The sequence below is a fragment of the Lutjanus erythropterus genome, chromosome 20 (genome assembly GCF_056507025.1).
Source record: "Lutjanus erythropterus isolate fLutEry1 chromosome 20, fLutEry1.hap2, whole genome shotgun sequence".
NCBI lineage: Eukaryota > Metazoa > Chordata > Actinopteri > Lutjaniformes > Lutjanidae > Lutjanus > Lutjanus erythropterus.
In genome coordinates this window covers 12,003,149-12,027,599 of record NC_139336.1, presented here as the reverse complement: position 1 = coordinate 12,027,599, position 24,451 = coordinate 12,003,149, and the positions used below count along the sequence as shown (strand labels likewise).

General features: G+C 40.3%; 1 protein-coding gene across 2 annotated transcripts in view; it reads left to right on the top strand.

Moving 5' to 3' along the window:
- The first annotated feature begins 6,960 nt into the window (after positions 1-6,960).
- cntfr (ciliary neurotrophic factor receptor) overlaps positions 6,961-24,451 on the top strand; it is a 282,491-nt gene continuing 265,000 nt past the window's right edge. For both annotated transcript variants that reach the window (XM_084746326.1, XM_084746325.1), the window contains exon 1: positions 6,961-7,197. The gene's annotated coding sequence lies outside the window, so the exon portion shown is untranslated. The remainder of the gene's footprint in view (positions 7,198-24,451) is intronic.

Below are 24,451 nucleotides of genomic sequence, written 5' to 3'. Positions count from 1 at the left end.
CAAAATGGACCCTGACGGTGGCAACTTTCATTTGATGCCCTTCATTAGTCCTTGAATCGCAGTGCTGAGCCACAGACACTTTCGAAAATTGAGTGAAAGTGTTTGTCAGGTGGGACCTATGATAATTTGTTGACGTTCACCTCAGAGAGCATTTGAAATCAGTCAATCCAGTTCAGCTCGGCCTGGAGGCAGAGCTGTAGTTTCATGTCTGGGATCAAAGGAGCAAAACTCTCACCTTGGTGTGCAACTGCACTGTATTTACTGTCACTCACTTTTATCTGACACGGTTCTGGGATGCTCTACACAGCAACTGTAAATTGTTTAATTTACAAAACTGTAGCCTCAGGCTCAGCATGAGCTGTTTTACCTAAATCATATTTTGGATTTAGCAATGCTAGACTTAGTTAGTGACAATTCTATATCACTATAAGTTCATGAAGACAGTATACAACCGTGACAGTATTCCTGCTATTTCTTAAAAATAAATTATTTCTAAATAAAGCGATAATGTCTAAGTACATATTATAGCATGTTTAAATTAATGTAGCCATATTTTATGCAGTCAAATCATAATTCAATGCCATGAAATATTAAAATCTGATGTTCAGAGGTGGTTACACATTATGTCAGAGCTGAACTTCAGATTGTTTTATTACCTTGTCCACTGAGATTATTAATTTGGTAGGGACTGGTTTGCAGCAAAATGTTCTCAAATTCTTATAAATTGTTTTAATAACCATAAATTATTAACTGGCAATTCAAATTAAAACAAAAAACATGAATATCATGGACCCTTTACTGTGATTATTCACAGAGTCAGTCATTTGATTGTGTGACCATTTATAGTTAACTATTGCAGGGTTTGTGAAAACTTTTCAGATTCATTCATCCACAACTGTTTAAATGATCATGACATAAATATACATGACTTATTTATTATCTATGTATTATATTGTTATATTTATATTATTATATTGAATGTTTCATATACATATATATATATTTAAATCTAGTCTTTAAATCTAATCTTGGTATGTGGCATTTGTTTTTACATTATATACATATATATTTATAAATACATACATGTATACATATATGTATATGTCTCATACAAAATGCAATTTCTCTTGTGTTGTTCTTACATATCTAATTAAATCAAATAGGCCGTGGCAAATTATTGTAATTTATAATTATTATATTTTGTATACCGATTGTACGCTGAGGAAAAAAAAAAAGAAAACCTCTGGACTAATGTATGTATAGTTGCCACCTTATACTGATTAAGTTTTTTTTACATTCAGGTCAAACATAGCCAGGGTGCTGCTATTGCGCATGTTAGCTCACTGGAAAGTCTCTGCTACACTAAATGGAATGGTACCTTAATTAGTATCACTGGAAACACCTGTGTTTATCCCACTATGTCATATCAATAGGTGCATTCAAGATGAGCCAGGCCCGAGCAGAATCGATTACCAGCGATCACTGCACAATGCATGCTGGTTAGATTTGTGTCCGACTTGCTCTGACGTCATGCACACGTGAGCAACGATAACCTCACAAGATCGGCGCAGCCGCAGTTGTTTTCCGCCGACTGCAAACGCCTGGATGAGCTGACAGGCTCCGATTGATTCCAAAAACAACACGTGTTGTAATATAATACTAATTTTCTGTGTGCAATGAAGTTTTAATCTGTCAATAAGAAGATATCTTGTGGCTCATAATAATATATTTTTTTAATATGTGACTTATCAAAAGAATAGTTTCAAAGTGCTTTGCAAGGCAGATAAAAGAACAGATGTTCCATGTAACAGAAGAGATCTCTATCTCAGCTTCAATCAACAACGCACTTTATTTCCTCTAGTTCTCTGAAGTCTGCTGGAAACTGACTTGACTGCAGCTTTTTGTCTCCACCTCATGCTGCGGCCGCCTGATCTCTAGTGTCCAGGCGAGGCGCAGCTCATCTCGGACGCACCTTACAACACGCCCTCCTCTCAGCTCCGGATGGTAATTAAACCAGCATTAAGGCGAGCAGCCTCCTCTCTAAACAAAGTTAGCCCTGAAACATTGAAAACCATAAGACAACGCTTTTTTTAGTGACTGAAAGTGTAGCAGAAGCAGAACTGTGCCGCAGCATCTGAGAAAACATTTCAGGAGGCAGAAGTACAACAAAACGTGAGGAAAAACAAGTCCACGTGTCATCAGTACCAGGCTAGCTAGCTAAAGTTGTGGCTAACGTTGTGGGCGTGGCCATCCTTCCGCTGTTCTGCTCGGACTACCTGCCACTGCACTTGCTGCTATCTCTGGACTGCCAAATTTTAGTTAAGTTTGCTACAGGAGACACTGAAATTAAAAAAAAGAAATATTTATTTTTGCTTGTAAGTTAGTTTGCATTAAAGTGGACGCAACCTTCACTGCATGCAGGCGTCCTGGAGCCATGCTTTGCAGAGACAAGACAGTGTGCGGCTGAACTTTTGGAGAGACTGAAAGGATGTTAGTCTTAGACTGCTAACCACCAACGTATTTAAAAGGTGAGTAACAGTTACAGCTTTCTCTTTTGGCTGGGAGAATAATGTGCCTTTGTTGTTATGCCTTATATTTACTTCATCATCATGTCTGCTTCTGTACGTTTTTAAACACTACCTCTGTGTGTTGTTGAATTTTGCCTGCAGTTTACTCAGATGACCTCTGTGCTTTACCTAATGTTAGTTCTGTTTATATGATACACTGTATGTCATTTTCACTGGTACATAGGCTTTTTTTTGCTAAACTCCAGGCCCTTTCACCGTCTCTTTTTATGGCACTGAAAACTCATGACTTTCATTCATGCTTCTTAATGTCAGTGTCATTGCTGACCCTCAAAATGTCACATTTCTAAGGAGCGTAGCCCAGAAAAAGGCAGCCATTCTCTGTGGTTTACCAAAAAGTGAAAGTGAAATCATGCAGTTTTGATTAAACTTAAATACTCATGTCACCCCATGGCGTGTGGATGTCCCACAGTTGTACTTACGGCAAATAACATCAATTTTATTCACCACGAGGAAATATTTAGCATGATCACACGTTTTGTGGTATTTTGGGCTGCGAAGATTTTATTGCAATGGTCTGTCTGCGTGAGACGGAGGATTGTATCTGATTTTCACAATAGAAATGCTCTACTCTTTAATATAAGATTTGTGGTGCTTTCTGCAGCTGCAGAGGACACTAGAATGTCTCCAGATTCACATGAGGACTGGATTAAAATGAGTGGCACAATGATAAAATCCCACTGCCTGTAATGCAGAGTGCTCCATAACATACAGGTATTCAAAGACAGACTATTGTGCCAGCATCATTTAATTAATAAACAATTATTTGTTTGTTAAAGCCTAGGATACAAGTATAGAACTATGTGCAAATAAATACAAGTGCTTTTAATTAGTAATAAAGAGCTGTGATTTGAAGAGCATGGTTCATTCAATTTAATACAAAAGTTAATGGCAAAGCATGCTTATTAATCTGATGGAATGTTTCATAATGTGTGAAGGACATTATGCAATTGTGGTTGTGGTCATTAATTTGTAAAGAAGCATATTCTAATAATAAAAAGCTTATTATTTTAATTTAACCTAGTGTCTAGACTGCAAAGCCAGACGCTCTGACAGATTGACCCCTAAGTCATTCATAATTTTACACTGGACCTGATGGTGAAATAGGCATATTTTAACCAAGATTACATGCCCACAAGCAACTATTTGTAAAAGCAATTTTGTGTTGTAATGCTAAAAACTATACTATCACCATATTCATGTTTTTTTTTTTTTGCCATAGTCTCCATTTTTGGAAGCCAGCTGTTAAATGCATGTTTAATTGGCACAAATGTAAATAAATAGATTTATTCATTGCCTTCGAAATGGAATCAACTTCACACTGAATGACGGAGCATAAATAAACGCTTCAGGTCGCGGACCCAGTTAATAACATCAAAGATCCCACACACCCACACAGGTGTTTTCACTTATTCCGGCTGATTAGATCTCTGCTCAGGTAGAAGTTAGTAGTTGAGTCAACAGGTCACCAAACACGAGCCAATAAGAACGATGACGGTGTAGCTCTCCATCTCTAACAAGTGTAACGAAACTTAATAGGAAGGATGTCGATCAAGCGCAGCCTGTACAGTCCTCACAAGAGGCCTAATTAGGGAAGATAAGTGAAAACACCTGTGTGGGTGGATCATTGTCGTGCAGGGCCTTTAAAACACCTCCTAACATACACTTAGGTTTAATAATAGTATCATTAGGGACGTATCTATGCTGTGTTTCATGCCTTGGGGTGGAAATATATGTTAATGTTTATCATGCTGTACGTACCTTTTTGCTGTTTTATTTGCAATTATTTCTTAGACGACTCAGGAAAACAACATAATTAAATACGGTAAGATAGAAGAGCGGGAAAGGTATTCATACTTGTAGGTGAGCAGTGGGCAGAGGGCTTTTGAGAGGGGTTCACATATGGTATACATTCAAGTGCGCTCTTCAAAAAAATATGTTGGGCTTTTTGCCTTTATTTGATAGGGACCACTGAAACGAAGACTAGAAAGGGGAGAGAGAGAGAAAGGATGACGTGCAGCAAAGGGCCGCAGGCTGGAATCCAACCCAAGGAACTGAGGTAAGGACTCAATTTCTGCTGTACATAGCTATATGTCAGGTTGAATTAGTTTTAAAGGACAGGACAGTTTCACAGTGTTGTTTGTTTTGTGTTTTTTTTGCCCCATCTGAGATCTGATCTAACCTCTCACCTCTGAGGAGTGATGGTTTAAAATGACAAAAATAAGACTAAGGTAAAACCAGAATTTCCATTTAAATCTGTCTGTGCCAGTTAGCGCAGTGGTGTAAACATACAAAAAAAGGAGAGATTATAGTGGGTAGAAAAAGCTGCCACTAACCATGCAGCTCACATAGCCAGTTCAGATTAAAACACTGAGTCAAATAGCTTTATATGGGCTCTGGCACAGGCACGCCTCAGGCCTGGATGTGTCGACATTAGGAGGTACTGTGTTAAACTGGTGTTGCGAATGGTGCTTGTAATCACAGAAAAGACTGCCCTCTTGGGTATTATTGTGATAATAAACGACTTTCAGTAGCCATTTATTACAGTTCAAGGTTCTTAAGAGCAGCAATACAGTGCTGAAAGTTCCTGAACATTAAATGATAACTATGTCAGGAGCTGATCAACCATCCATTGCACACTATGCAGTCTGAATGCTGTACGGGCTGCATTTGTTAGGAAGAATAATGATGCATCTGTGGTGTTTTGTAGCCTTGGCGATCTATTGATGTATCTCCCAAGAATATTTTCTCGAGAGACAATCTGTCATCTTCTCAATTCGCATGTCATGTTGTGCATTCACTAAATATTTGAGAACGCACATTGCTTTTTGAAAATGCATTTCTACTGGTATGTATTTCACTTGAAACACTTCATCTGTGTTATTTTCCATTGTTGTTCCTTAAGGTGTAATAGCTGTAATGCAATTTTATCAGTCTTGCAACAGAAGGTCAACTTTAAAAGGTTTCCATTACTGAAAAGGTCAGTGCTTCCAGGTGTGAAGTGCTGCTACGGCGGAGACGGAAAAGTCAAAAACATTGAAAAACCATTTAATTGGATGAATTGTCTCTAATTGTGTTAGAATTATTTAATTTTTTGTTATTGTTGTCACTGGGATGATCTTTAAAGGGACACTTCACCCCAAAATCAAAAATACAGATTTTTCCTCTTACCTGTAGTGTTATTTATCCATCTAGATTTAGTGTGAGTTGATGTTAGGCATAGAGATGTCTGCCTTCTTTCAGCACTCAGCTTGTGGCGCTCAAAGTGCCAAAAAAAAAAAAAAAAAACATTTGGAAAAATTAAACAGCAGTAACTTTGTCCAGAAATCAAGACTCATTAAATTAATTAAATTAAATTAATGACCAACTATTTTGAAATTCCACAACTATTTTAACAAGCCACTTCTCCATTTAATATGTTAGGTACAATAGCAAATGGCAGATCAAATAAACTAATAATGCAGCAGGCCATTTTGCTAGCTTGCAATCATTAACTATTAATGATGGTGTTAAAAGGACAGTTCACCCCAAAATCAAAAATGGCCTGTAGTGCTATTTATTCATATAAATTGTTGCAGAGTTTTTGACATATCGGCCACAGAAATGTGTGCCTTCTCTCTGATATAATGTGACTCAATGGCACTTAGCTTGTGGTGCTCAAAGTGCAAAAATTACTTTTGAAAAATTCAACAGCAGTGTCTCTTTCGAGAAATCATGATCCAGTTACTCAAATATCCACCAACACTGCTGTGAGCAGTTTCGTGTAGGATCTATGCAGGAAGTAACTACTTTCTTTCAACTGAAAGAAAGCAGTTACTTCATGAAACTACGTGTGTAGGTCTGTGGATTATCTTGAGCAACCATATCATGATTTCTTTATTGGAAGGAAGGCAGACACTCTATGCCTGTTATCTCCAAAACTCACACTCACACCAAAACAATCTCAATAGATAAAAAACACTGGTCTGAGGAAAAATATGTATTTTTGAACTTTGGGTGAACTGTCCCTTTTTAGTTTAGCAAAAGGCTTCAACACTGTCTCTATACATGCTACTAGTGTTAGTGTATGCATACCTTCAGCACCTTCTACAATATGTTTACATGCTATATATCTGGGTGTGTGTGCTCGCACATATGTGTGTGGGCTTTTCCCTCCACTACCCTGAGCGGTGGCTAGGGGGTGCACTGTGGACACGGTGTGTGTATAGGCAAGAGAGAGAGACGGGGGGGGAAGAGAGAGAGTGTATGTGTGTGTGTGTGTATGTGTGTGTGTGAGTGAGAGAGAGAGAGAGAGAGAGTGAGTTTCAGTAATGTATTCCTGCCTGTGGCTGGGCTGGTCACATGGGGAGAGCAGCCTGTTTAAAACAGCCTCGGCTCCCTCACTCAGAGCAGTGCGAGACACAGAGACAGACGCACACGTTCTCTCTCCCTCTCTCCTTCACGCACGCACATACACACGCTCATGCACGCAGTCGGCAACTTTCCTCTATCGGACTGACACAGCACACACGCCGGGATAAGACACACTCCCCTCACTACAGTGGAGAGAAGAGGATAAGGAGTGACAGATCAGGAAAAAAAAAAGAAATACAGAAAAAAGAGGAGGTTTCCAGTGAGTAGCCAATTGATTTTCATATTTTTTCTGATTCAGATTTTTGGGACTTTGCTTCTTCTTCAGCGCTGTCTTTACCGGGGGACCTGACAGGGACTGAGGAGAGAGGGAAAGAGAGTTGGATGGAAGGGAAAAAAAAGAAGGAAAGGTGACAGAAGAGAGCGGAGATGTGGTGCTAAGTGCAACATCGGGATGCCTCTCCATCAATTTGTCCCTCTGTCTGTGGGATCTAATGCTGTTAATTAGCAGCGTGCGCTTGGAATGAGAGGAATGCCGCTGCACAGAGCTTGGAGCAGGGTCGGCTTTGGACTCTTGTGCTTTCCTGCGTGTGTGCATGTCCCCTCTGTCTTTTTGTGTTTTGTATGCCGGCTGCATTGTGGTGGTCAGTGGCGCTGATGTTGAGCAGATTCCCTGAGACACACGCTGCTCCGGCTGTGATTAATAGAAACCCATTGATATGCAGATGGAAGCAGATAGAACACAGCACTCTTTTCCAGTGATATGAGTGATGTGTTGTGGGGGAAAGGGGACAGTCGGTACCTCTCCACCACTTTATCTCTCCTGTCCAACTGTCTCTGTATCCCTCTCTGTCCTCCTGACTCGTTGTCTCTGACTCTTTTATCCTCCCTGCTCGTTCTTGTTGCCGCCACTGACATGCTCTCCGACTTCTCACTATCCTTTCCAGTCTCCTTCTTTCCATGAACTTTTCCTCTTGTCTGCATCCTCCTGTAATTCATCTACTGCATGGCTCCAGAGCTCATGCTCTTCGCTCTCTATCTCATTTTCTCCCTCACGCTGGTACATGCTGGTATACATATTAGATTCCACAGTTGCATAGAAAGACGGGATCGCAGAGATGTGAGGAAGGAGGGGAGGGAAGGGGAGAAGAAAGAGAGAGGAATGAAGGAGAAAGTGGAAAGAGGGGAGGGTTAGGGAGGGGAGAGGGGGGGCATTGAAAAGGCTGACACTGGCTTGGACAATTAGCCCGGGGAGTCCGTCCTGGGGTGCTATTCTGAGAGGGGCTTTGGCCCCTGGGCCCTGGGCGCTGGGTCACGGGATGCCTTGACCCCTCCAGTCGACAGCTAGGCATGGGAGCCATTATCACAGCCTGATTGATTAGCACTGAGCGGAAATCCCTTTTCTCTTCTCTCCTTGGGAGAGAAAGACGGGAGCTTTTTGTCCTTTTGCTGCTGCTGGTTTAGTATCTGCCTGCTTGAATGTGGAAAGCTCTGGCTTTTTTTTTAAACTGTTGTCAGTTATGGAGGTCTGGTCTTTATAGATCTTCTCTCTCTGGGGTTGTCTTTCTCTCCTGCTTTCTTTCTCCAAGACAACAAGTGTGTGTGTGTGTGTGTGTGTGTGTGTGTGTGTGTGTGTGTGTGTGTGCGTGCAAAATATATTTAATTAACAAGACTGTTGCCCTCTGAAAAAGATGTTTGTTGGCAGACTTCGTAATATTCAAACACCTGATCTGATCGTTTTCACATTAGTTCTTTCACTCTCATCATTCTCTGAATGTCTTGTGCACCTGCAGAGCATGTTAGGGATGCATTTCTACCTGGAGGCTGTGGAGAGAAAAAAAGGGTGTGAAAGAAAAGTAAGCGTTGAAGAGATGTGAATGAAAGTGTGATAAAACGCAAGAGTGTTGGGGGAACGTATACATTGACAGCATGGGGAATTGAGCTTTTCAGTCCATGTTTTCCCTTTCATTGTGTCTCCATCTCCATCTCATTTCTGTTTTGATCTTCCATGTCCCATCCCTCGCTATAACTCTCGCTACTTTTTTGCTCTCTCAACCCCCCACCCCCCACCCCACTCCTCAGACTGGGGAGTTTAGCGGGGTGTTTAGCCCAGCTCACGGCTGATCAAAGCAGTGTGTGTCAGACTGGGCTTAGCCCAGGCACTCCTAATGGAGCACCGTTTTCATGCCTAGTTGGTGGTGGAGTGGGAGGGAGAGATGGGAGGTGGAGGGTTGGGGGGTGGGGGGGTGCAAATAGCAAGACTGACAGAAAGAGTTCAAGGGAGGGCGAGACAGCTAGACACACAGACAGAGAGGGGGTACAAATAAGAAACGACACAGGCAAGCAGATGAGGGCAGACAGACAGAGGGAGGGAGACAGTAATGATTAACAAGCAAAATAGGCAAAAGATGAAAAGTGGAAGAAAAAAAGGCGAGCGGGAGCAGAGACACTTGCTGTCAAAAGCACACAGAGAGGCACAAAACCCGAGACAGGCGCACAGAGAGGCAGGAAGACAGACAGAGAGCAGAGAGACGGGACAGTAAATGTCTCTCCAGCCCTTTTTCCAGTGGAGGGACCTAGCACCAGCAGGGCATACAGTTTAGGCCAGCACAGGATAGCTCCCACACATGGTTTGGTTTTAGGCTGGAAGCAGCACCAGGCGGGAAGAAGCCTGTGTGTGCATGCATGTGTGTGTGAGAGATAGAGAGGGAGAGAGATAACGAGAAAAAGGCAGAACTTGTGTTTGTGTGCCTGCGTGCATGGTAAGCATCTGTGTGCCCGTCTGTGTAGGCCTGTATGCCAAGCTGCAGACAGACATGCATGTAAACGGTATATTGATTTTTAACAGACTATAAAAAGAGCCGTCTAGACTTCTTGGACAATGACCCTGAAGTCTGAAGTTTTATTAAGACATTTTGTTGAAGAGACAAAAAATATAATTTCTGACAAGAGTAGGAAAAAAGTTACAATTCTAACTTTGAGGAATAAAAAGTCCTTAAACTGGTGAATGGTACTTAGAGCTTGTTAAGGGGTCTGTGAGCACCGAGATAAAGACAGTGGTGACGTCTTAGAGAGTTTCTGTAAATTGATGGAGAAGTGATGTCAGGGTTGATTAACTGTCATTTGAAGACAATTATGTGCATTTCTGTAAAGTTTCTTTACTTTTCCTCTGCACTTTTCATTCCTTTACTGATTTTTCTCTGTTCTCCTTCTCTCACCCCCCTTCCTCTTTGTCCCCCAGTATATCTTCTCCAATCCTTTCCTCCCTTGCTAACCCTCCATCTCTGTTGCTGACTCTCTTTCACCTCATCCTTCTTCTTTTACCCTCTCAGGTCCACTTACCTTCTTCACACTCCTCTTGTTTTCTTCCTCCCTGCCTCTCCCCTCCCATCCCCACCTCTCAATGCTGGTGTTTATGCCTCAGACAGAAGAAAGGTAAGGTAAAACTAGGATAATATTTCCTCTAACATACTTACTGCCTGGGTAAACATCCTCCGACAGATGTCCAAGCACGGGTCTGATCAGAGGAGGGTGGGGAGGGGAGAAAGGGGGGCGCGAATCTCGCTGCTGTAACGTACACAAAGGCTACAAATTGGAAGCCGGTGGGGAGAGGGATAGGGAGGTATAGAGGAAGAGAGTCATTGACTTTTCTTGCCTTGAGAACCAAACAGTTTCTGGAGGTCAGAGGGAGAATTGGTTTTTGAAGGGATTTATTAGCAAAAAAGCAGCATCACTATCATTGCAATCACACGTTGGAATGACAAACCCCACCTTACCAAATAGACCTTTTTCACAGCAGCCATATTTACATGAAATGGTAGGGTAAACACGGGTGTTACCAATGATACTAATTAAGGCACTGTTCCATTCAGAGTAGCAGAGCCTTCCCAGAGAGCCAATGTGCAATAGCAGCACCCCGACTGTCTACTTGGTATCATTGGTAACACCTGTTTTTGCCGTACTATTTCATGTCACAATGCCTGCTTTGAAAAAGTTCTATTTACCAGACAACTGCCAAAAGTTTCAACCATTAATGTGCTCTCCGCAAGCAGGTGTCTGTACTTGGCCAAAGATTGGTTGTAAGCAAATAAAAAACCATCACTCTCTAACACCACTCTACAATCACAAGTGGACATGTTTTTGCAGTTTAGCAGGATCAACTGGTGATTCGTCTGTGGTGAAATGTCAGTTTCGGTAGTTGGGATCTCACAGTTTGTCAACTTCGATCCTATCGAGAACAAAAAAAAAAAAAGTCTTGTCATTCAGTACCAAATTTTGATACTTAAGGAGAAAATGTCACCAAGGTCAGTGAGCCATTAAACATGCTCTAACAGTGCTGATTGGCTGCCTTATGTACAGGCATGCAGCAAAAACATGACATTAATGTTGTGCCCAGAGATGGAAATCTTTTTTTTTTTTTTTTTTTTTTTTTTTTTTTTTTTGCTGTTTTACTGCAACCAATGACTTATCTGCACAGATAACTGTTAAGTGAAATTTTGTGCTGTGTGTTAGCTAGCTAGAGCAGCTAACCTGTTAGCTCTTCAGTGAATCCATTCACGGCATCGTCCCTGGTGCATCCACTGCTCATTACTGGGGGTATGACAGGCTAGAAGCAAGGTGGAGAGCATTTCTAGGGGACAAAATGTTGTTGCCCAGCAAGAGTAAAAGTAAGAGGTCTCACTGTGCCACTATTTCCCAGCACCACAAATGTCACCCAAACTGTCATTCTCTTCTTCGTCTTCTTTGTCTTCCTCATCTTAGTCCTCCTCCCTTTGGTCTTCTTCTTCTTGGCCTTTATCTTATTCCTCTTTCCCTGATTCCTCTTTTTCCTCTTCCTCATCCTCGAATTAGCGAGAGACTACTGTTTGTTATGAATGTTCCTTTTGAGAGTTATTTTTATTTTTTGATATAGTTTAGTTTGAAGTGAGTAATTGTACTTTAATGAGTAATGGTATTTTTTTTTTGTTAAAATTATTATTCTAAAATTAGTATAGCAAAAATGGTGTTTGGGAACTGGTATTAAAGTCGAGGTATTGGTATCAGTTCAGTTATCAAAAAGTGTTTGAATGATATCCAGCCTTAGCTGTGAATTAGGATCTCCAGCAAGTAGCTCTAAGAAAATTAGATGAAAAACAGAGAAGGCTGTTCACTGTCAGACTTATTTAATCATTTCATGTCTTTATTTTTTTAATAAAGCCACCACTATGAAGTGGATTCAAAAGGATTCAGATTTGATAAGCTGAATCGCTGGATTTGGATTTGACCAAAATACTTTTGAACCCATACCCTTAGGAGAGGGTGAGACAGGGAGGGGAAAAGTGTGAGGCAGAGAGGCTGGAGTAGTGAAAGAGGGCAAGAAATAAATAGGAGATTTTGATTAAGTGTCTTACTCTGTACATGCACGCATCAGAGACGTATTACATGCCTCTGTGAACCAAACGCAGACGAGAGTTTTGTATGCAACAAGCCTCCAAACGGCAGCGCAGACATGAGAAAGCCAGTACTGCTCTGCTCGCAACGCACGGCTCCCACGCTTTTCTCCGTCTCCCCTCTCTCTTTAGTTAGATATGCCACTTGCTGTGTGCTTTTATCTAAATGCACCTAAGGGTGTGAAAACATGACAAGATTTTGTTAAGATTTGGCCCCAATTAAGCAGCCTCACATGCATTTCAGAGATCTGCATTTTACAACGGTTTCCTCTCTGTACGGTGAGCTGGAAGATCTGCCTCGGAGGGGGGTGTGTAATTATTTCGGTAATCCAAAAGAACTCTTGTGCTTTCTTTGTACATTTTTAATACGGCAAGGATATGCAGATTTTAAACCACTCTCTAATGCCATAACACATAACATGCCCTCTAACTATGGATCATGACCGTAAATTATGGAAAGTTGTGAAATGTTATTAAAAAAAGCTCTTGGCTGTCTGTTGTTGAGGTCCTCTGCTTGTATATTTGTCTATTTGCCTATTTCTCTGCTTGTGAGTCAGTCAGTTTGTCAGTCTGCCGTTTTGCCTGTCAACTCATGTGAGTGCTAGTGGGTCAGTGTAAGTGTGTGTCAACTTGTGCGTATATCTGCTTGCCTTTGCTGTGTTTTCATCCTTAGACAGCTCTCCCTTCATCCCCTGTAGCATTCTTCAGTCCAGGCAACAGAAGAGTTTGACTCCTCGAACTTTCTGATCAAAGCAAATGGGGGATGAAAGAAGCGAAATGGATAAACTCGTTTATGAATATGCATATCAGTAGCCCCTATACTCCTTTACACACACGCACCTGCACACACACAACAGCTGTCTCCTCCAGTAGGGGGCGAACACCCATTAAAGTGTATTCCCCCAGAGCTAATGGACATTAAAGGTACATTCTGCTAACATCCTGATGATCCAACATGCAACCTGGCAGCAGCCGCACACTTCAATCTAAATATACTAGAAACACACACTCTTATTTTTGCATTCTGACACATAAAGTGCTTGCATTCAGTGTATAAAAATAATTCCCTTAGACACACACACACATGCACTGTTTATTTAAATGCAGCTTGAGGATAAGCAGAGCGGAGTAAATGTGCCTCCAGGCTACCGTACAGTATAGTACAATTTGTATGAAGTGCAGTGACACTGGAACAGTAAGGAAACTTGTGAGAGAATCATTAACCATTTCTTAGGACAGTAGATCTGTGATGTGTAGATGTCCATCCATCCATCGATTCATCATCCATTTTTGTATTAACAAAAATATAAACACTACTACTTTTTGTGTGCGCACGAAAGGTTTATTTCCTGTCTGATTAATTGTAAATTTTTAAGGAAAAAAAGCCCTAATTCTCTGATTTGAGCTTCTTAAATGTGAATATTTTCTCATTTTTTTTAATCCTCTATGACACTGAATATCTTTGGGTTTGGACAAAACAAGACATTTGTGGGGTTTGGAAACCAGTGAATTTTTTTTCACCATTTTCTGACATTTTATACACCAAACAGCTGGTAATAGTTGACTGTTTAACTGACAGTAAAAATAAAACCCAGACTGATCACTTGTCATGCCTAAACTTAACCATCCCAATGCGTGAAGGCGAGTCATGACTTTGTCCACCGGGGAAAAACATGTTGGTATTCTGTAGATTTTGTGAAACAACCATAGTTCAGTGAATAAATTAAAGTCTTTTTTCAAGATCACACTGCATATTTTAGAGTGGCCTTTTCTTGTGACCAGTCTAATGTACATTTGTGCAATAATCGTGCTGTTTAATCTGCGTCTCTATATGCCACACTAGTCCGGTGGATTATCTTTGCAAGGGAGAAACGGGAAAATATGTGAACAAATTTTGAGAGAAAAAACCTTTATTGTGCACAGAAAGATTTTTTTTTACTTCCGCATTGAATCAATAATGGAAACGTGGAGTAAGTGTTGGGTTTATATTTTGTGTATTAAGTGTACATATTGTGATTTTGTTTACTGCTCAGTATTAAAGACTTGCTATGCTAACTTGCTATGATAATATGCTGCTAATATAATTAGACACATGCTTTGGTTGCTCACTAGATGCTGAAAACAATGATTAATGCTGTTTAGAACCATGTATGGTTGTGTTGCATTCATGTCATAAAGACAAAATAGAAAGAACAGGATAACCTCCTATTGTTTTCTGTTGCAGGATGGTTACTCCTGATGCTAGCTTGTGGTCACAACAGATATGTAGAAATAAAAAAAAAAATCATTGGTTTGTTATCAGCTGATACAGTACATAGCACCCTTTAAATTTGGACTTGGACTGAATAAAGTGAACTAGTGCAAATATTGGATTTTATTTAACTGTCAGGTATTGTGGTTTTTCACCCCTTTTTTTCCATGGGTGTGTTGATACTAAGCAGTAGTTATTGTAGCTGTCAGAAATTGCCACCATCTCTTGACTTTTCCCTACTCGGCTGCTCATATGTACGATAACACATGAATGTGGCATTATTCTACCTACTTTAATCAATAATTCCTGCAATCACCTGCTCCTTTGAAGAAATCCACAGCTGTATGACCGCAAAGAGGAGACATTTATAGTTTGATGTGTACATTAATCATTTAATGTCAGCGGAGTGACATGCTTTGATCTTCCAGGTCCTTTTTTTTTTTTTTTTTTTTTTTTTTTTAAACTACACACAGCTTACATGGCTCTTGTCTTTTGTAGTTTTAAAGTGTTTTCTCAATCATTATTTTTTGGACAGTAATTATAACACAGTTACACCATACTGTTTGAATGTAGATGGGAATCAGTATCAGTTAGAGCTGCAACAATTGGTTGATTGATCAATTAGTTGAATGAAAGTTCAGAAGAAGAACTGCCAAACATTTGCAAGGACTTTAATAATCTTTAAAACATACTCAAACTGCTGAATAGTTTAATAGTTAACAACTTATTGATTAATTGTTGCAGCTGTAATTGGTAATAAAAAACAATTATTAGTTGCATGCCTAGAATCAATATTGGCAACACAAAGCCAAGGGAAACAGTATGATATAATGTGATGATCTTCTTGTGAAATTACTTGTGATTTCATGCTGTGAAATGCTGCCTTTTGCTGTTTTCTGCATCCTAAGACACAGAGAGGAGGACAAAGTGAGAGGAAAGCTGGTAACTGATGAGGTCAGGTGTGGCTAACAGCAGACAGGACTGTGGTCACTTCTTAAGGGAGAGGGAAAGACATGGAGGTCAGGAGAAGTGCCAAGAAAAGTTGAGTCTAACAGGCAAGACTGCTCTCACCTGAGGCAGAAAAGGAGAGTACAATAGACACTGAAGACCTGACAGGACAGAGGAGAGGGGCTTGGCATAGCTAACGACATATGTGATTCTTGAGTGAGGGATTAAAAGAGACAAGAGGACTGGGAAGACGACTTGAGAGGTTAGGAGGAGGCTAACAACAAAAGTGATTGTGGTCAGAGGAGAGGAGCAAGGAAAGTAGGAGAACACAGGAGATTCAATTATGGAACAGAAGATAGTTTTACTGAAGGATACCATCAGGCATGATTGCAACTAGAAGAAGGAAGGTGGCAGAAGAGAGGAGCCAATGAGAGGAGTGGAGAGACCTGGCAGAGGCTGACAGCAAACATGATTGTGGTCAAATATGGGAGAGGAAGACTGGAAGCAATGGGACAGGGTGTGAAGGTGAGGACAGGAAATTAGAGGTTAGGAAAGACTATCAACAGACACAACTGCAATTAGTAGAAGACAGGAGGAAAAGATGGGAGGAAGACAAAGGAGGATGGTGAGCACATGGTAGCCTAGCACCAGTATGGCCACTAGCGTGATTGAGGTCAGAGGAAAGGAAGAGGTGCAAAGATTAGAGAAAATAAAAGGGGACACGTTGGGCAGAGTCAGTGTGATGCTTGGAGGTGTGCTGTGACAGTGGTCATTGCGCAGAAGACAAGTGGAAGATAAGGTGGGAAATGAAATGCAGTGAGGAGAGACAAGAATACAGGATGAGCTTATCTGCCTTTTTCCACAGAAGTTATACTGAAAATTAAATTGAATTTGGTGTTTTCAGACAGGTGAAATTGCAGGTTTGCAGAAAGAAACCATGTTATGCAGATTTGCTAGTGACATATAGGGCTGTGAAGGTATGGAAACCAAGCAACATTTTCCTATGCAATGGCAATTTACTATGACTGCCTTAGCAATTATGCTTTATTGGACTTTCCTGAAGCATACTGCTATTCAGCGTATCTTCTTTAAGGAATAGGGCAGTGCATACATATGTGCAGCATGTAAGTGAAGGAGACTGAGCGGCAGACTGCTGGTGCTGCTTATAGCAGAGTAAAAACTTATACTTAACCAGAAAGTTGCAGCTTCTCTGGACCAAGGCACCTGTTATTTCCCAACTGCTGGAAAAGTGACAAGGTTTGTGCCACAGTAAACTGACAGGAAAGGCATAATGTTAAGCTAATACTAAAGCTGTTGTTGTACCTTTACACTGTTAGTTCCAGTGTGATTATGTCACTTTCAGAAGCTTTGAACTTCCCATCTTGAAATTCAGTGTAATTTTTGGAGAAATCCTTAATGATAAATCTAATACTGAAAGTCTTCCGTAGTTTTTGTTAGCATTTTGTCAGCGATAAAAGTTCCCTTGGCGTGAGTCTCTAGACCAATCAGAGGCTGTGTTATTGACTTGTCAGCCAATGAGAAGCTGTGTTCCTGATGTGTGTGACAGTGCTGATCCATAGATGTATTAACAGATCAATGCACTGATCTCAACATGAGATTGACCCTTTAAAATAAAATTTGCAGTGATGATGGTAATGAGCTCATTGACACTGTAGGCATCACATGACCGCAGTTTTGCTGTTGTATGGTTATTGTAGCAGCCCTAATGACACATCATCTTCTCAGGACTCAGATGAGTCAGAGTTGCAGTTGCTGCTTCAATTTTTAACATACTTTATCAAAAATAACCTGAAAACATTACTTAACTGGATTCTTGTTGTTCCTTTCACAGCTACTGTTTTTCGGCCGCTGTATCATATTCAGCTCTGCTCTCCTAGTACATCAGCAGAGGGATGCTGAAACACAGCCATCCTCATTTATTTTTATGTTTACTTTTTTGTTTTTTGTTTTTTTTAACTCAAACTGAGACCTGACATCACCACCCCTGTGTGTAGAAAATGTTCACAACTCTGGGATCCTGCCGCATTTATTAATAATGCACTGCGTTAAAAATGAATGAGTTTTCCATCAATCGGAAAATCAACATTAGGGCTCCAACTTTATGATAACGACATGCAGATATCTTCATCCTTTTTTGGGGGTATTTCAGATATATTTATTTACAGCAGATATGAAAGTTTATGTGTGTGTGAGCATGTGTCTAATGTGTGTGTGTGTGTGTATGTATGTGGGCTGTTACTTTGTACAGCTGTATGTCCATCCAATGTCCACTCAAGTGCATGAGGTTGCTGTCTGTACGCATGTGTTACTCCTTACGTCCATCTCTTTCCATATCCGTCCATATATCTGCCTATTGGTGTGCATAAAAACTTGCACTTTATGCACAAGTGTGTGTGTGTGTGTGTGTGTGTGTGTGTCTGCGTGAGTGAGTGAGTGCCTCTCTCAGAGCCGGGGGCTTTTAATCTATTAAAGCCTGATCCTTAAACACTAATCAATGCACCCTTTTATATTTCCATTACAGTGCAGAGGGAAAGGGATAAATAAAGCATGACAGTGGAGCTCAATAGTGGCCACATAACACTGAAAAATCCCAACGGTTGTTCAAATGCACAAGACGAGGCTTGACTTATTTCTGTCAAGAAACAGGCTACAGTGCCCTTGTGGTAAACTTTCAATCAAAGTCATTATTTTGATGCTAAATATAGTTTGCTGTAGTTACACAATTTTCACAAGCTTTCATTCCACTCTGATGTTGGGATTTATTTTCTTCATTACTGATGTGTAGAAACGCTAGTGATTTTCCTGTTCACTACAGTCTTGACTGGCAGTACAGTATTTTTGTTGCTCTGTATGTTTTGGTTGTTTTGACTTATTTTTCCTCTTCATTTCCATAAATGAATGTACAGTAATGCCCTTTCTTATTAGTACTGCAAGTAGCTACATTAGGTTGACTGATGACCTTCAGAATCAAATTATATTTCTGGTTTATTACAATTTAGGTCTAATTTTCATAGTTTTGCCCTTTGTTTACTTTGGCTGTGATGCACTTAAATATTTTGACAGCAAAAGGAAGAGAAAGACGTCTGGCAAGATAATGAAATTAAAAGTAACTAATTTGGAGGTGAAAGCGAAAGTGAGCACACCTGAAATTTTGATAAAATACAAGAAAAAAAGTTTACATGTTGACTTTGATGTTTACCTTGGAAAGTTTGAACATTAATTATACTGTTGTTTAAAACTTGTATGGTAGTTGCACTGTTTGTGTGACTTTTCCCATCTTAAAGGGATAGTTCACCCAAAAATGAAAATTCAGCCATTACCTAGTCGGCCTCATGCCAATTGAGGGTCGGGTTTATTTTGTTAGTCTGCTTCATCAAATCACTCTGTGATCCCAACAATATTGTTTACTTCTGTCGTCATTATAGTTGTTTTGACCATGCATTCGGGTTAGAACAATATTTAAAATATAAAATTTTAAAGTTATTGTTACAGTTTTTTTTTTTAATTAAGAAATGTAGCTCTGAGAAGTTGTTTTAGTGTGTAAAATGTTAAAACACACACAAAGATAGTGATGATTATGATGATGACACATTTGTTTGAAAAAGAACTTTAAGTCTGTTTTTCATAAGAAAGCTTTGAGAATGCAGCCAAGGTGCTGCATAAAATGTGACATCTACAACTGGGACCGTCTCATCTGTGTCTCTATAATTAAAAGGATGATGAATGTGTTTACTTGACACCTCCGTCTATCATTTAGTCAGATAATTCCCTGCATTGCATGAGAATCTGTGCTTTTTGTGCGGCATGCTCTCTCAGCAGCCATTATGTCATTGGCCTCTCACTTCTCTTTTTTCTTCTTTAAACATAGTGCTCCTATTGCATCATGTGTTCCCTTAAGACCGCGTTTAACTGGTGATATATGCACTGGAGCATTCAGCCGTCAGAAGAGAATACTTTCAAGCTATGCAGTCAACAATATGGTCTTCTGTTTTAAGGATGATTTACAGAAAATGACTACAGTGCAACAGGAAGCCACAGTTTGCTCCCAACCACCCCACCGTTTCCCATTTAAACCCGCTAAACTGACAGTATTTGCCTCTTTGCAGAGCACACTTTATTAGCTATGTCTGCTTGTGTACATGTCCCTCAACCCCAATTAATTTAGTGTACTTAAGTGGCAGATTTGCATTAGACTCTGCTAGCCTTTGGAGTATACTTTATTAATGTTGCTGCCACGCCAGCCATCCCCTCAGTTCCAACATGCACACGCACACATTTATTTCACTGCACTTAGCCAACGGTATTTTCTTTTCAGGAGTGTACATGTATGTTTTTCTGCTCCGCTGTGGTAGTTTATTAGCGATGTCTCCTTTGATAGTTAGTGTGCACGCTTGATTATGGCTGAAAGGGAGTGGGCCGGGTGCTGGGCCGGAGGAAGTCTGCCTAATGATATTAACAACATCCTTTATTGGGTAGCTACTGCAGGGAGAGGCAGGGATACGAGTGAATAGAAGGGAGGGAGGGGGAATAGAGGGAAAGAGCGGGGAGTTAGAAAGAAAAAGGGAAATGGGAGAGAAAATTTAGGGTGATTCAAAGAGACAGTGTGTGTGGAGGGCAGGGGGTTACCTTGTCAGGGGGTTTAGCCAGAAGAAAAATAAGGAAGAGGTCGATAGACAGCAGCCGGAGAGAAAATAAACAGAACAAAATTATGAGGAAGGCATAATCTCTACACAAGTGACCCTGACCCGATGCTATGGTGGTAGATATCCTCACTCCATCTTAATATATTTTACAGAGCTGTTCATCCCTCTGTGCCCGGCTAATAGAAACTTTGCAGTCGTATCACAAATTGCCTAGCAACCCCCGTCTGGCTTCATCATGGAGGTCCACTGGGGGATTAGCTGTGTGCAAATAATGGCTAAGTGTCTAACAGTTGGGCAGGAAAAACAGAGATACCTGGAAAAAGACCTTTTGTGATGCTGATTTAAGTCAAGTTTAGTTATTTTATAAGTGGTCTAAAAAGGTAGAAATTACAAGACAGTAATGGTTAGCAATTTAATGCCTCTTGCAATGATATTATTACTTTTTTTTTATCTATTAATCAAATGATTTTAACTTTAAATATATGAAGAAAGGGAATGAGGTGCCAATATCAATAGTTGTAGGTAACTAGTTTGGTACTACTTGTATGTGTAATATGTGGTAGTTTTTGATCCTTAACACAAAGAGCATGTTTTTCATCTAGTGTTCAGTAAAGTACAAAAGTTAAACTTTGGTTGCCAGAAACTCATGGCAAATAGATGTGTAAAGGTGAAAATTTCTGTCTGCGAGTGCATGAGAATCCGTGTGACATCAGTGGCTTGTCCTTGAGGACAAAATGCTACCACATGCTACAGAACACTGCCTGTGTATGCACAGAATGCACCCTCAAAGCCAGAAAGCAGTATAAACAAAACTACTATCCATTTGTCCATAGTTGTCTTTGTACATGTCTCATAATTATGTTCTCATTAGTGTATTATTACCTGAAAATAATAACTGTTGCATTTTCATTACCTTAGAAAGAGCCGTGTATTTCTAGAGAGGAAATGGTTGCTCTTCCGTGGCCATGAACCACCATGTTGTGCTGCCGTTTTTCTGCAGTAGCTTAGAATGGACAAACCAAACACCGGTTGTATGTAGGGCCTTTTGCTTTTATTGTAACTCACCATAGGTTATTCCACACGCTTGAGAGGGGAGAGTGAGACAAAACGTTTGCAATCCGTATGCTCGCTGCTAGATGCCATTAAATCCACTGGTCTTTGAATAGGGACAGCTGTTTTTGAACCTGACAATCACTTCTCTTTTCAGATTCGGCTATGGATTGAATTCTCTCAGGGAAAATGAGGTTGGTTGTGGGTGCTCGTAATTATGGGTCTTAACATTGAGTCAAGTCAATCTGAGAAAATAATAGTCTGTTGATTTATTAGGGGGCAGGCAGCAGTGGTAGTCATTTTAACCAATTGCTTTAGCATTGTCCTATAAGAGGAGATGATGTGTGTTAATTGTTGTTGTCATATCTATGTATTTGCTCACAAACAGACGCAGAGACACACTTTTACTCCTAATGTGTCACACAAAAGGGAATCAAGATGAAAAGAGAGGCATCATCTACACCGGGTCTGTGGTGTTACTGCCTGCCACACATACACACTATGGACACGCTAGATCCATTGCAGCGCACAAAAGACAGGCAATGAATGGAGCAGGATTATTTACATAACCGGTTTATGTCCCTTTGTGTTGTTGAAAGACAGCGACAGACACAAAATTAGATAGAGGTATCTTCTATAAACTGGCATTGTATTGTGGAGAGGGTAGAAAACACACACCCACATACAGATAAATGCACATTATTATTGTACTGTATGGATGTTCATTAACAGAACTGAGCTATAATCAGTCTGGAAAACAAGACGTGATAATGAACCAAACAAACTTGTAAAATTAGTTGGTTTTTTTTTTCGCTCTCAGCTAAAAATGCGCTGTCACATTTTCTCCAGATTCTAAGCCCTTGACAATGCCAGGAGGCGCATGCTAATAATTGTTAGATAACATGTCACACACCGGGTCAAATTTGAGAGCTAACTTGAAGCCCTTACAGGACAATTCTTTACTTTAAGGTCAAATCAAATGGATTTTACTCAGCTGTCACTTTCGGTTTAGATATAACAGCATACAGAACAGTGTTGGGCCAAGTAGGCCAAGCCTTACTGCTGGCTTAATCTTAGAGACGTAATCTGTTTTGCATCTTCAACACATCAGTTGCATTCAAAACTCCTGTCCTTGCTCAACCTTGAAACTTGTTTTGCTCTTACAAATCTGTTGCATATTCTCAAATATTGATTTAGATACTGATTACTACTTGTTAACACCACTAAATTATTTTTTGTGTATTTGTATCTCATTTAAACATGCTGTATAAAACAAACAAACAGAAAACACATTGAAACCCAGCGTGGATGGGAGAACAAATTGTCACTGTAGTCACGGTCATGACAAAAATAAAAATAGCATAATGGCTCATTTTTAGTCAGTTTTGGAGAAAGCCATGCATGAAACAGCATATGTTCTACCCTGTCTAGCGCAACTGCCAGCACTCACATACACACACACATCCAACCGTCACACATGCATGTTCCTGCTCACACACAAACATTCGCACACAGACAGTAAATGACAGTGCGTTGATTGTTAAGCAGCACCAATCCTCATCTCCCACTAAAACCCAGTGAAAGCTGTCACCTTGAAAGGCTGTGCTCCAAACCAAAAAATGTCAAGGCTGGCAATTTCCTCTATTTACTTTGGCGAGGTGCCTAAGATCCCTAACTCCTCCCAGATGTGTTTGTGTGTGTGTGTGTGTGCGTGTGTGTGTGAGTGTGTGCAGGCATGTTTATTTGTCTGTTTGCAGGCATGTTAGTCTCTGTACGAGTGTGCTTCTGAGTGTGTGTCTGTGCAGATCTGTGGCATTTGTATTTGTCTGAGTTCCTGTGTGTGTATGGATGTGTGAGAACTAGACAGAGACGGATAAATAAACTCAATCTCTTGCGCTGTGTCTCTCTGTAAGCAGTGTCAGCATCTCTCTGCACCTGTGGCAAAGGAGACATATGAAACACAGAGCCAACATTCATGCTGTCACACACACACACACACACACACGACATCACATAGCACGTGAGCAAGCACACACAAATACACACGTCCTCACTTTACAAAAATCAGTGGAAACACATCCACTTTGTTTGTACTCGTAGACACGTGCATACAAAGTGGTGTCACATGCGTTGACACATACTGACAGAGTGACACTCACATGCAAGTACACATTGTGTCACCCACACGCACAGACACCCACTTGTCTGTCAGAGTTATGATATCATTTGTCTTTTCCCATTATCTTCCCTCAGGTAGAACGTGACTGCTCTCCATCTTTATGCACGTGTGTGTGCGTGTGTGATAGAGGGAGAGAGATAACACTCACCTATCTTTGGCTTGGAGGCAGAGTTCTAAATAGTCCCTTATCTGGAAGGATTAAAAAGTAGAATAGCCTCACACACTTTAAATGACTTCAGCTTCCGTGTGTGTGTGTGTGTGTGTGTGTGTGTGTGTGTATGTCTCTATCTTTTTCTTTAATTGCATGTACTATATGTTTGATTATACTGTGAATTTGTGTGAATGTGTGCTGCCTATATCTGTTCAGTGTGAAACAGTGTTTAGTGTACTGTGTCTTTTAAAGGAACAATATGTAACAATTGTGCGTGCAGAAATGATTACTGCAGTCCAGATAATGAGTTGGAGCCATAGATGGGATATTAAATAGATTGAATTCCTATTTATTATACAGTCTGTGGTTGAAGCTAGTTCCTTCCTCTGACCCTTCCTCCCAAGTTTCGAGGAAGCTCAGGGAGTTTGCCTGCAGGCTGCAGTGACACCGCAGAAGTGTAAGAGGAGCAAAATTATTCTTTGACAATAACAAACAATGACGAGTCGTACACTGTAAGATGACCAGCTGTTTATAACTGTTGGTTGTCTGACGATGTAAAGCTATTTTCATTATCGTGAAAACAAAAGCACACTGCTCTGGAAATACGCACTTTTGAGTTTTAGTTCAGTGATTACCTGCCAGACTCCATTAACATCATCTACTGCTTCTAAAAAGATAATTAATGATTTCTTACCACTCATGACACTTGCACTCTGCAAACATTTGGCATGACTTTTAATTTTAACAAACAGGCAAACAAAAACAAAATTTATTGACCAAAATGGAAAATTCAATTAAATCAAATAGTACCAATATTAGAAAATCTAACTGCTTTTACATTCAT